At 39.2% G+C, this 12909-nt stretch overlaps 1 long non-coding RNA gene across 1 annotated transcript; it reads left to right on the top strand.

Annotated features, from left to right (window-relative positions):
* The first annotated feature begins 6914 nt into the window (after positions 1 to 6914).
* On the top strand, positions 6915 to 12064 carry LOC127944403 (uncharacterized). The gene is made up of 6 exons (XR_008150351.1): positions 6915 to 8184; positions 8826 to 8916; positions 9800 to 9929; positions 10048 to 10132; positions 10692 to 10819; positions 10940 to 12064. It is a non-coding gene; the product is annotated as an uncharacterized LOC127944403 (long non-coding RNA).
* The last annotated feature ends 845 nt before the right edge of the window (positions 12065 to 12909 follow it).

The following is a 12909-nucleotide window of genomic DNA, read 5'->3' as shown; positions in this document are numbered from 1 at the left end:
ACACCACGAAACCATTCAGTTCTACGTACTCCCTGTATCTAACACCCCTGTTATTTTGGGATTGCCCTGGCTCAGATTGCATGATCCTCAGGTGTCGTGGAGAGAAGGACAAATTCTTAGATGGAGCACCCAGTGTCAGAAATCATGCCTCTCGACCATCTCTCCCATGACGGTACAAGTTGTCACATTAGACCAGGAGACCACCAGCATTCCCAATCTGCCCAAGGAGTATCACGATCTCGTCACCGCCTTCAGCAAGGTACAGGCAAACACATTACCACCACATCGCAGCCATGATTGTGCCATTGATCTCATTCCAGGTTCATCACCACCCCGGGGTCGAATCTTCCCATTATCATTACCCGAGTCAGAAGCTATGGCTAAGTACATCAAGGAGGAGCTGGAGAAGGGGTTCATACGTCCATCCACCTCTCCTGCCTCAGCTGGCTTCTTCTTTGTCCGCAAGAAGGATGGAGGTCTGCGCCCTTGCATCGATTATCGTGGACTCAACGAAATCACAGTGAAGTTTCGCTATCCTCTACCACTGGTGCCCTCTGCATTAGAACAGTTACGTACTGCACAGTACTACACCAAATTGGATCTGCGCTGCGCATACAACCTCATCCGCATTAGGGAGGGGGACGAGTGGAAGACCGCTTTCTCAACCACCAATGGGCACTACGAATACCGGGTGATGCCGTTTGGACTGGTCAATAGTCCTTCGGTTTTCCAATCCTTTGTCAATGACATCTTCAGAGACATGCTAAATAGAACTGTGATCATATACATTGACGATATATTAATCTATTCAGATACCCTGGAGGAACATGTCCAACATGTGAGAGCTGTGCTGCAAAGACTCATTGAACATCAACTCTATGCTAAGGCGGAGAAGTGTGAGTTTCATACCACCTCCACCACCTTCCTGGGGTACGTCATCAGCCCAGAGGGGGTCGCCATGGATGAGAGCAAAGTCAATGCCGTTCTCAAGTGGTCAGTACCAAGGACACTAAAGGAACTTCAACGCTTTCTGGGGTTTGCTAATTTCTATCGCCGTTTCATCAGGAACTTCAGCTCTGTGGTTAGTCCCCTCACGTCTCTGGTCAAGAAAGGAGCTCATCGGCTACACTGGGCTGAAGCTGCTTTTCAAGCTTTCCAGGAACTAAAGAGAAGGTTTGTAACCGCCCCCATACTCCATCATCCTGACCCATATCTCCAGTTTCTCGTCGAGGTGGATGCCTCCAACACTGGTATCGGGGCTATTCTCTCCCAACGCCAGAGTTCTACCGGTAAACTCCACCCATGTGCCTTTTACTCCCGCAAACTCAATGCTGCTGAACGGAACTACGACGTGGGAGACCGTGAACTTCTCGCTATGAAAGCGGCCTTCGAAGAGTGGAGACATTGGCTGGAGGGGGCCAACTTTCCCTTCACCGTACTAACCGATCATAAGAATCTCGAGTACTTGCGCTCAGCCAAGCGCCTCAATCCACGGCAGGCCAGATGGTCACTGTTCTTCTCTCGATTCGACTTCTCAGTTACCTACCGTCCAGGCTCCAAGAACACCAAGGCAGATGCACTATCCCGTATTCACGAAGATGAACAGATTCCATCCGAACCAGAGTCCATACTCCCCTTCAAAGTAGTCATTGCACCAGTACAATGGGACATCATGACACTAATCCAACAACACAACTCTCAACACGCACCTCCAGCAACTTGTCCTCCTGATAAGGTTTACGTACCACCTACCTTACGTGATCAAGTTTTCAACCACACGCACTGCTTGCCCGCATCCGGTCATCCCGGTATCACGGCTACCATTAACCTGCTTCAGAACCGGTTCTGGTGGGAATCATTACCCAAGGACACTATAACTTTCATCCAACAATGCCAGACCTGTAATGCACACAAGACTCCCCGCCAATTGCCAGCCGGATTGCTTCAACCACTTCCCATCCCACAACGACCCTGGTCCCATCTAGCAATAGACTTCATCACTGATCTACCTGTCTCTCAGGGGAACACTGTTGTTCTGACAGTAATTGATCGTTTCTCCAAAGCCTGTCGCCTTATTCCCCTACCTAAATTGCCTACTGCTCTACAGACTGCCGAACTACTCTGTAACTGGGTCTTCCGTCTTTACGGACTACCGGAGGATATCGTCTCTGATAGAGGTCCCCAATTTACCTCTCGTCTTTGGAAAGCCTTCTTCCAAGCCCTCAATATAAACGTTAGCTTAACCTCTGGTTACCACCCTCAATCCAACGGCCAGGTCGAAAGACTCAATCAGGAGATCACCCGGTTCCTGAGATCATACTGCAGCTCCAACCAAGAAGATTGGGCACGGTTTCTCCTTTGGGCTGAGTACGCACAGAACTCCCTGGTCAAACCAGCTACTGGTATAACCCCCTTTAAGTGCATCCTAGGCTATCAACCACCCATGTTTCCCTGGTCCGGGGAACCCACCGATGTACCCGCTGTCACGGACTGGTTGCAACGCAGTGAGGAGACTTGGAATCAAGCTCACGTACACCTTCAACGAGCCATCCGCCATCAAAAAGAACATGCTGACCACCGTCGCCGTCCTGGGCCTGTATACCAACCCGGACAATGGGTGTGGCTCTCTACCCGAGATCTCCGTCTCCGACTACCCTGCAAAAAACTAAGTCCAAGGTACGTGGGTCCCTTCAAGATAACACATCAGATCACTCCTGTTTCATTCCGTCTTGCATTACCTGACACCTATCGCATCTCTCCCACCTTTCATGTATCTCTGCTCAAGCCCGCTGTGGCCCCTGGAGAGGAGGGAGAGGGGAGGTCCCGTGAGCAGAGTCCCCAGCCCGTCCAGATCGAGACTGAGGAAACTTACCAAGTGCGAGAGCTTCTTAACTCCAGGCGTCGAGGACGCATCCTGCAGTATCTGGTCGACTGGGAGGGGTACGGTCCGGAGGAACAATCTTGGGTCAACGCTGACAACATACTAGACCCCAACCTCATCACGGAGTTCCATCGGTTACATCCGGAGAAACCGGCCCCCCGACCACGCGGTAGACCTCGACGTCGGCTACCATCTCGCGCCAGGAGTCGCTCGCAGGGAGGGGGCTCTGTCACGGAGACGAACCCCGTGATTCCCTCTACTGGCCAGCAGAGGGCTCCATCTCCGGAATACTGACTCTCACATTCACCTATACTGATTCGCACTACACTACCCATCATCCCCGCACCTCTACTCTGATCATCACACAGGTGCAGCTCATTGGCACGGATATATAAGCTGCACAACTCCATTAGCCTAACGCGAAGTCTTGTTTTGCTCCGGCTAACATTTCCAAGCGTTATTATCCGTGTTTGATTTCCTGTTACCAGTATTGCTTGTTTACCGTCTCTTGAACCTTTGCTGCCTGCCTCTCGACCTTGGATTGTTTATTGGACTCTGAATCTTGCCTGTTTCCCCTGAACTTCTGCTTGTGTTTGACTACGATTCTGGTTATCTCTACTGTTGTGTTTGCTGGTCCTGATCCCTGCCTGTACGACCTCGAGTCTGTCAATAAAGCCTGCAAAATGGATTCCCTGTCTGATGATGTGTTACAGAAACTCCACTTGCATTTTATACTAGAGAGTCTCTTTTAAGAACAATAGCTGAAAAAGTCACATTCACGTCACGTTATTCGCCTTCATTTCAGAACGGAAATTGATAGCTTACTAAAGGGTCAAATGTCATATGCTTGTCATTGTGTGTATATTGAAAGCTATTTTTTTTCTCCTTTAGAAAGGACAGGCCAGATTCATGCTGGCTAGAGTGTAAATTCCATCAGTTATTGTGAAGTGTTAGCAATGCTGCTTTTTAAACCTGTTGTGTGGCTTTTAGAGTATTAATTGATATCATTTCTCAAAATATACTATTAATTTAGCCATGTTCAACAGTAATGTTGGCAGCGATGCAACGTAGTTCACTCACTAAATGCAACTGGCTGCTTTCATAATTTACTTAACTAAAATTGTCTGGATGATCTAGTACATTTACTGAGATGCTAAAGTGTGTTTCATATGGACAATTTACTATCCCATTAGGCTGTATCCACAAATGGAACAAGGATGTAGGTCACATGACAATGACAACATGACGAAGTATGTCCGATTCATACAACAATAGAACACACTCTTAAATGTTGTCAAATTTAATTTTGTACTTTTTGTCACCACAAAAAAAAAGAAAAAAAAAAAAAAAAAACTTTGATTTCCTTAAGACTTTGTGCACATAGAAGTTGCCCTCTGTATTTCTTCTGAGCTGCGGCTGCTGTTGGTTATTGCTGTTGTTGTAGATTATACCGCTGCTGCAGGAACACAATATATAATAACCCATTGCAGATCTATAAAATCAGTGAAAAAATGAAGCTACTCACTTATTTTGATAGCTTCTAATTTAACCACTTCTTAAACGATCCCTTTGATACTTTTGAATTAAAAAAAAAAAGAGAAAAAAAAGTTTAAATGTATTTATCTTTATTTATATATTCTGTGGAAGGCGTAATACCAAGAAATGTTTGTACAGTCAAAGTGCTCTGTTCAAGCGTTTTAATCCCTGTTCGCGCAGACAGAACATATCAACAGCGTGTTTGGGCACACTAAGCATACAAACATCAATAACCTGATCTTCTTTTTTTGCAAATTTTGTATTTCTCATTTAGTTAACAAATATGATTCAGATAACCAGCTTGTTAGAATTGATCTCTGTGCATGAAATGTGTTCTGATTGATATAATCCATATGCAGTGTTCATTGCTCCCTCCTCCCTGAGCAGGGGAAATCTGTTGAAGTTTACTTTTCTTCGGAACATGGCCTGTAATTGGGAACCGCTGATAATGTTTTATATATATATATATATATATATATATATATATATATATATATATATATATATATATATATATATATGTATGTATTTGATGTTATCTGTGTTATATTTATTCTGCAACAACAATGTGAACTTTTATAAAATATGTCCAAGAGGGTCTGGCTGCAGACTTGCACTTGCACTCTCAGACTTGCACTCTCAGACTTGCACTCTCAGACACTTGCACCTCCGCTAGCGATTTTATTTTTTATTTTTTACTTTTTGTTTGAATTTCTCAACATTTTATAACAGCAGCCAGGTGGCGAAGACAGGAAAAAAAAAATCTAAATTACAATGTCACTTACAATCGCTACTTGCACTCTCTGGTACCTGTGACACCTGTGGCAATCGACACAAATTGTGCATGTTGCCAATGAAGAAAAGATTAAACGCAATGCGCAAAGTTTCGCGTTAAGCATTTTTCCATATAGAACAAATTGTCTACAACTCGTTTATATCGCTTACTTTGTCCATTAAGCTACATTATGTGTTTTATTTATAATGATTTTCTATAGGAGGAAAACGTTATGTACAATTTAACGCACTGCGTTCTGTACTCGTCTGCTTGCCTGTACGGAGCTGATCCTTTTAAAATCACTTAATGCATTTCATAATGTACGTTCATATTTGCTGGTCTGTATATACGTTGAATCAACAACAAGACATATAGGTTATGCATACTGAATTGTCTTTATCATCTTAGTCTGTTATTAGGCCACATTAAACATTCGCATTGTGTTCATAGCCATCTGCTTGCCTTGTAGTACATTAAATAATAACTATATATCAAATTTGGTCTTTTAATTGAACTTAAGGTATCCTAATACATTATGCCATATTAAGTGATTGTTTTTTCTACAGGAGGAAAACGCTTAACGAAAGACTTTGTGCATTGCATTCATATTCTGCTGTTCTGGCCACGGATTTGCCGGTCTTGTCTTTTTCTTGCAGGACCCTGTACATTATAGTAGTAGGCCTACTAATTTAGTTTTAATCGTTTAATCATCGCCACAGCGTCTTGTCTCCATTGGCAAAATACACGATTTGTGTTGGTTGCAAGTGATGTCACAGGTGGCGGAGAGTGCAAGTAGCGATTGGAAGTGACATTGTAATTTAGTTTCTTTTTTTCTTTTCTTCACCACCTGGCTACTGTTGTAAAGTGTTGAGAGATTCAAACAAAAAGTTATAAACAAATAGAACAAAAATATTAAATAAAATAAAGACTGCAAGTGACGTCGCTAGCGGAAGCACAAGTGTCTGAGAGTGCAAGTCTGGGAATGCAAGTAGCGATTGCAAGTGACATTGTAATTGCAACCTGGTCTCACAGAATTCCGTGAAATGTCCACGGGTCCTTAACTCAAAATCCGTGAAGCCATCACGGAATTGCCCCAAATTCCGTGACCCGGCCACGGATATTTCTCCAACGCAAGTCAATGACACTGACCTCCCGTGATCCACACACGGATACCCGTTTCAATGACGGAGTACAGAACTCGCTGAACGGACGTGCTTTCTCATTTGGAAACGCAACATTTGAAGTATTTGTTTCTTTTCCAATATCAAATGCCATAATGACGTTAACCAGACAGCTGTTGTAGTTATTGCATTGTCCTGTCATCATAAAAATTACGTTTGTTTCAGTTACAAAAGTCCCGTGATGGCACGGACCTCCACAACCTGACCTCACTCACTTGTTTAGGAACTTACAAGCTTTTCGTCGACACTAGTTGCAATGGCATGTAATTAACTTGGCATTTTTTCTCATAAAATCCAGTTTGATGGCGTTTTACACACATTTTGGCTATAGTCAGAACTAAAATCTGTGATAGGAGCACGGAGTGAGTCTGTGCTGAGATCACGGATAACTCTAACGCAAGTCAATGACACTCATCTTCCGTGGTCCTTACACGGATCGTTTCAGTGATGGAGTACTACAGACCTCACTCAATGGACGTGCTATCTCATCTGGAAACGCAACATTTGAAGCATTTATTTTTTTCAACACCAAATACCATGACCAACCTGACTGTTATTGTAACTATTGCATTGTCCTGCCATCATACAGATTCATTTTGATTCTGTTAGCCTAACTAAAATCTGTGATACGAGCACGGAGTGAGTCTGTGCTGAGATCACGGATAACTCTAACGCAAGTCAATGACACTCTTCTTCCGTGGTCCACACACGGAAACCCAGTCTCACGGCAGTTCGTGATTTTGTCACGTAATTTAATCTATTTATTCGTGGCAGGCACACGTTTATTTCCTTATTTTCATGATTGCAGCACGTTTTTTTAAACTAATGCATTTCAACTGGAGGCATCTTTCGTGCATCAGCACAATATTTTCTGATTAATTATTATTATTATTTAATTTTTCACAGGACAACAGAAGAAACTCACTGAAACTTGAAAAAAAAAATCGGAGCTTAACTTACTGTACAAAACTGAGCAACATACTGTATTGCTGGTGACAAAAACACATTAAAACTTTTTTAGCTGTAAAATGCGCAATGGTTCTTTTTTTACTTTTTCATTGATTTTTATTTTTTTCATAGGCCTAGATTTAATTTTTTTTTATTACAGAATTCAATATCAAGTCCTTGACACATAACTGTAACACATTTTCACATTAAGAAACAATTTAGTTTAAATAAAAAGAACAAAAAATATCTAAAAATAAATAAATTATTTATTAGCGATAGGCCTACAGATTTATTTATTTTTTAATTTATTTTTTATTTTTTTACTTTAGACTCTAAAGTTAAAAGTTTTTATTAAGGCTATTGTAAAGGCTTCTTAAAAATGATGTCGCTGATGAGCCTCTGATCGCTGTCAGATTCTGTGATATGAATGTCCGCTAATGGGTTTAGAATGAGCCCCGCTCTGCCCGTGTTCTGGCTTACTGTAATATTTCACCTGTAATAAGACCGAAATAATATAATTAAAATAAAGAAATGAATGAATACATGATAACATCTAAATAAATGTTGATAGATTTAGCGTTATAGTTTTAAAAATATTAATAAACAGCAAATCAACACAGAAAGACCTAAATAATAATAATACATAATTAATAAACAGCGCCGCCCCTCCCACTACGCGCATCACGCGCTGTGCGTCAACCCCAAAGCGTCAAAAACTGAAGCGTGGTCAAGCGCCTCTAGCGTCACTGACATGAGATGTTTATCGCTTTGAAATCACGTTCAAGAAGTCTCATTCAGCACACATCGCGATACTTTCCATCAGTTTGCAAGAGCCGCAGGTTGGGTGAGTTATACAGTCTATGGTGAGTAGTAGTAAATATGCTATTTTAATGCCTGTCCTAAAACGTATTCTGTCTTCTTTATTAATCAGATGAGCGCCTTATGTTTACTCTCTGTATTACATCGGTCATCCGAGGCTGTCTTTGAGTTTCATTGTGTTTAACTAAATGAACACAGCTGCTAACTGGTTAAACTCTATCGGTCACGTGACGTGACGTGCCACAGACCTGGGATCCGTTTTATATTCATTTCAGGTTCAAAGATGTAAGCTGTATTTGTAGTAAAATCATAGTAACCATGACACCTACAAAAGTAGGTAAAACCCAGTAAACAAGACATTTACCATGTTTTTTGTTTTTTGTTTTTTTACCACAGCAACTGTAGTTTTACTGTGGTATAGTAATAGCACATTAATCACCAAATTAACTATAGTTGTACCACTGTAATGGTAGTGTTTTAATGTGCTTTTATATGACTTATTTTACAGTAATCACATTTACTGTACCATGCTTGTAATACCTTTTTAATGTAAAAAAAAAAAAAAAAAACATTTTTCCCATCTTGCAGTTCAATTCATATTTGTTTATATCTTAAATATTTTGCTCACAGATCACTATTAACATTCTGTATATAATTCTGTTTTATTTTCTTTCCCCTTTTTTAGCTGAAAAGACGTAAAGTAAGCAGTCACCCCAGTGGTGTTTGTGGAGAGGTATTCCTTCAGAAATGGAGAAGACAGAAAGCTGCAGAGGCAGGTTGGTCTGTGATAGTTTGTCCCTTTTATCAAACATACCTGTTGTTATCATTTGCACAGCATTTTGTTGTTTCTTAAACTGTTGTACGGTCCAAATACCCACACTTGCCATCTTTGCACATTTCCTTTATTTGGCCCAAGTGAGCATGAAGATCACAATGTGTGTCGATCTTAACATGACAAAGTTCGTTTCAACTTTGTATTTTAAAAGAAACTTCTAAATGTCTTTTCAATAGTCCCTAATAATACATTTTAATGCGCTTTTCTAGAACCCAAAGCGCTAAAATTAGCGCCCTATTAACCCTATTAAAGATGACAATTTATTTTGTGGTGCTTCTAATTAAGTGATAAAAAGAAGTTACAAATGATGTACAAAATAAATATACTTTTCTGTGCACCAAGAAAACATGCAACACTTTGTTTTACTACTAAATTAGTCTCAATTTCTAATTATTATAATTAATATTTCACAAACATTGGAAAGTTGCGTGACCTCTTGTTAAACCCCTGCAAAAAGTCTCACATTAATTCCAAAACATGATGCATGATGGGATACACTAAGCGTTGTATAGCGCTCCGGAGCAGTATTGGAGAGGTTTAGTGTGTGTTAAGGACACCGTGCTTTGGCATTATTAAGACCGGGGACAGTCTCATAGTCACGTACACACACTCTCAAGTGAATAAGACCTCAAGTGTGGGTATCTGGAAAGGGGAAAAGTCTTTAAAATGATCCCTAAATACAGTCCCACATCAAAGTCTTAATAATTCACTAATGCTTTCATGGTCTAAAAAATAATGTATGTAAGTAATGTATAAGTTAAAGTATATAGTAATGTATAAGTTGCATGTAATGAAATAATATTTCCTTTCTTTCTGTCTTACAGGATTGTTTGCAGATAATGCTGTTCTTCTTTTTCAGAAGTTTTTGGTGGGCCAACCCTCACAAACCTTCCTAAAAACTAAAAGAGCTATTACTGAGTCTCAGCGACTCTTGCCACGATCAGCTCTTCCCAGGTACATTTGTTTACTCATCAAATGCTCTGGTCTGAATCTTACTTTAAATTAACTTAATTATATGTTTAATGAGCAATATTGCTCATTGCACACAGAGTAAGATTATCTTGTTTCACAGAAGAGAAGGAAGACCAAGGAAATGATTTGCTCAGGATGAGAAATGAAGATGGTCATCTTGTGCTCAAGCAAACAGAAGTCCTCTGGTATGTGTGTGTTGAAGCAATGCTGTGTTACAGGACTTTATGATGATCTCTCACAGGACTGGTCATGTCAGCCGTAATTATTCTTTCCAATGTTTTTATATTTATTTTATTTTATTTGATACAGCTATAATAATTATAGCATGTTAGCAAAGTTTGACTGGAACATTTTTAATCTAAAGTTTTAAAAAAACACCACCTGTTATTCTTAAAAGCATACAAGTGTCATAAAAGTGGTTTAATTGATATAAACACCAATTGACATTATCTTACTGTTTTGTGAATGTTGTGTTATAAATTGTGAATTGATAGTTGATTGGTTTGAGCAAAGCCTTACACTGCACAGACTAAAACACATTTGTGAGAGAAGTCATTAGCTCTGGAGAAAGATTCTAGAGGAAGAAAACCCATTTACTGCAACAATAGATGAATTCTAGAGTCTCTGAGAACTACACATGCTAATGGAGTCTCATGAGCAAGTCCTTTGCCTCTGTAACTTTTTCTAAATTCTTGCATAATGAAATTGTTTATTGCAGTATTTTAACAATTTTACTTTGTACAGATGATCTCATCAACCAAATGAGGGGTTTTGACCAAGGGATGCTCTTGAAAGGAGTGAAAGAAGAGGATGTGGTAAATTGTCTTCAGAGAAAAAGCTTCTCAAAAGATCTTAAAACAGCTTGAAGAATGGTAAGTGTACAGTACTACAAGGGTCATAGTTACTCACCCTGCGAAAATCACACAGAACATAAGATGAGCTCTATGTCCATTAAACAACTTCATCTGGATTGTTTGTTTCACTTTGACCAGGTCTGGGATCTTAGGACTGAGAGATCTCACTGGCACCCAGTTAACCTCCATAGAGAACATTTATCAGAAGCGCTGTCTGGGTAGGCCAGAAATATCATCAAGGATGCCTCTCACCCTAACCATGGACTTTTCACCCTCCTTCCATCCGGCAGGCATTACAGGAGCCTACGCTCTCGAACTAGTAGACTCAGGAAGAGCTTCTTCCCCGAGGCTGTGACACTCCTGAACACCACACCACCAATCTAACCTGCACCTGCTCTTTTACTGCACTGGTCACAGTACTTTACATACATGTATTGCACTACTCATATTTTGCACAGACTGCACATGGTTAAATCCATTACACTATAAACTGTCTAAAGCTGTTACTGTACAAGCACAGTAAACTATTTCTACAATAAATATAATTGCACTACTATTATTTTGCATATAATAAATTGTTAAACTATACTTTTGCACACTCATTCAACTGTATTTATTACCACTGTTCTCAAGTTCCTGCTATTCATAATGTATATATAATTCTTCTTTGCTCTGTTCATAATGTACATACAATCCCTACATTACATTCATATTTATATTCTGTATATACTCTGATCAATATTGTATATAGCAACTCCACTGTAAATTCTGTATATCATAGCTTTACTTACTCTGCACTTTTATGTATATAAAACACTATATTCTTGCACTTCTGGTTAGATGCTAACTGCATTTCATTAGCTCTGTACTTGTACTCTGCATAATGACAATAAAGTTGAATCTAATCTAATCTAATCTTCTGGCTGAGAACAAGCTACACCACATCAGTGCTGGATATCAACCAAAAGCTGTTTCCAGACACGAGAGAAGATCACGATGAAACCAGTTTAGATGTGTTGATAAGGAATCATTATTTTCTGAAACAGTATCAAATGTCTTATATGTATCACATGATCTGTATCACAGTTGACTGGATGGGACTGTGACTTTTAAGGACATTTCATCACTCATCTGTGTGAACTGATTAATATATGAGGTTAATGTATTTTTGATTATGAATAATTATTTTCCTTGAATCTTATTTGTCTTGATGCTACTTTATCATCTTTATAGTCTATGCTTCAATAAAATGAATATGACGAATATTGTGTTCTGAAGATTCTTGTTAAATACATCATTTTACTAGGTAGGCTCATATGTGTTTATTTTAGACTTGGAAAAACTACATAATCATTATTGGGATTATTTTTTACTTAAGACATAAAAATATTTGATCAGATTAATGACATCTGGGACATCAGTACACCAGAAAGTTATTATTGTTTATATTTAGTAACAAATGCCAATTGTTTTGTGAAAGAAAGGGAGTTACGAGATTAATTATTTTGCATTACAAGATGGTGCCATGGGCTTTATAGTTACAAACACTTGAGGGATAACTGAGAATGTAGCAGGAATGATCAACGTGGATCTTGTACTGCATTAAAACCAAGAGCACACACATTACTGATGTCCAGTACCTGAGGAGCAAGATACGGGGGTGAGGAGGACATTTTTACACTGATTTTTGCTAATTAGTTATTAGTAATATATATATATATATATATATATACACTGTAAAAAATTTATAATCTTCCCAACTCAAAATTTTCTAGTGACTGGTCACATCTAAAATTTTCAATTGGCCCAAGTGAAATTCTGTAAATGTAATTTTATCAATTGTAGCAATAGTCTGTTAACATTGGCTAAATTAGAAATAATTTGTTAAAACAATTGAAACAAAATTAGGTTACCAACCCATGATATTGGCCCAATGATACATTTTAAATTGTAGTAGCATTCCTTTTTAGTTTTACCTAACTAAAAATATATTTTGGTAAATTTATATTAGTAAAGCAACTTCACTGTATTGTTTATTCCCCGTTGCCGCAAAAGAAAAAAAAAAAATACATTAAACACTCACGCCATACTGTCACATTTTATTTAAT

This window comes from Carassius gibelio, chromosome A23 (assembly GCF_023724105.1).
Source record: "Carassius gibelio isolate Cgi1373 ecotype wild population from Czech Republic chromosome A23, carGib1.2-hapl.c, whole genome shotgun sequence".
NCBI classification, from domain to species: Eukaryota; Metazoa; Chordata; class Actinopteri; order Cypriniformes; family Cyprinidae; genus Carassius; species Carassius gibelio.
The sequence above is the reverse complement of the archived record's forward strand: the minus strand, read 5'-3'. Positions and strand labels throughout refer to the sequence as shown.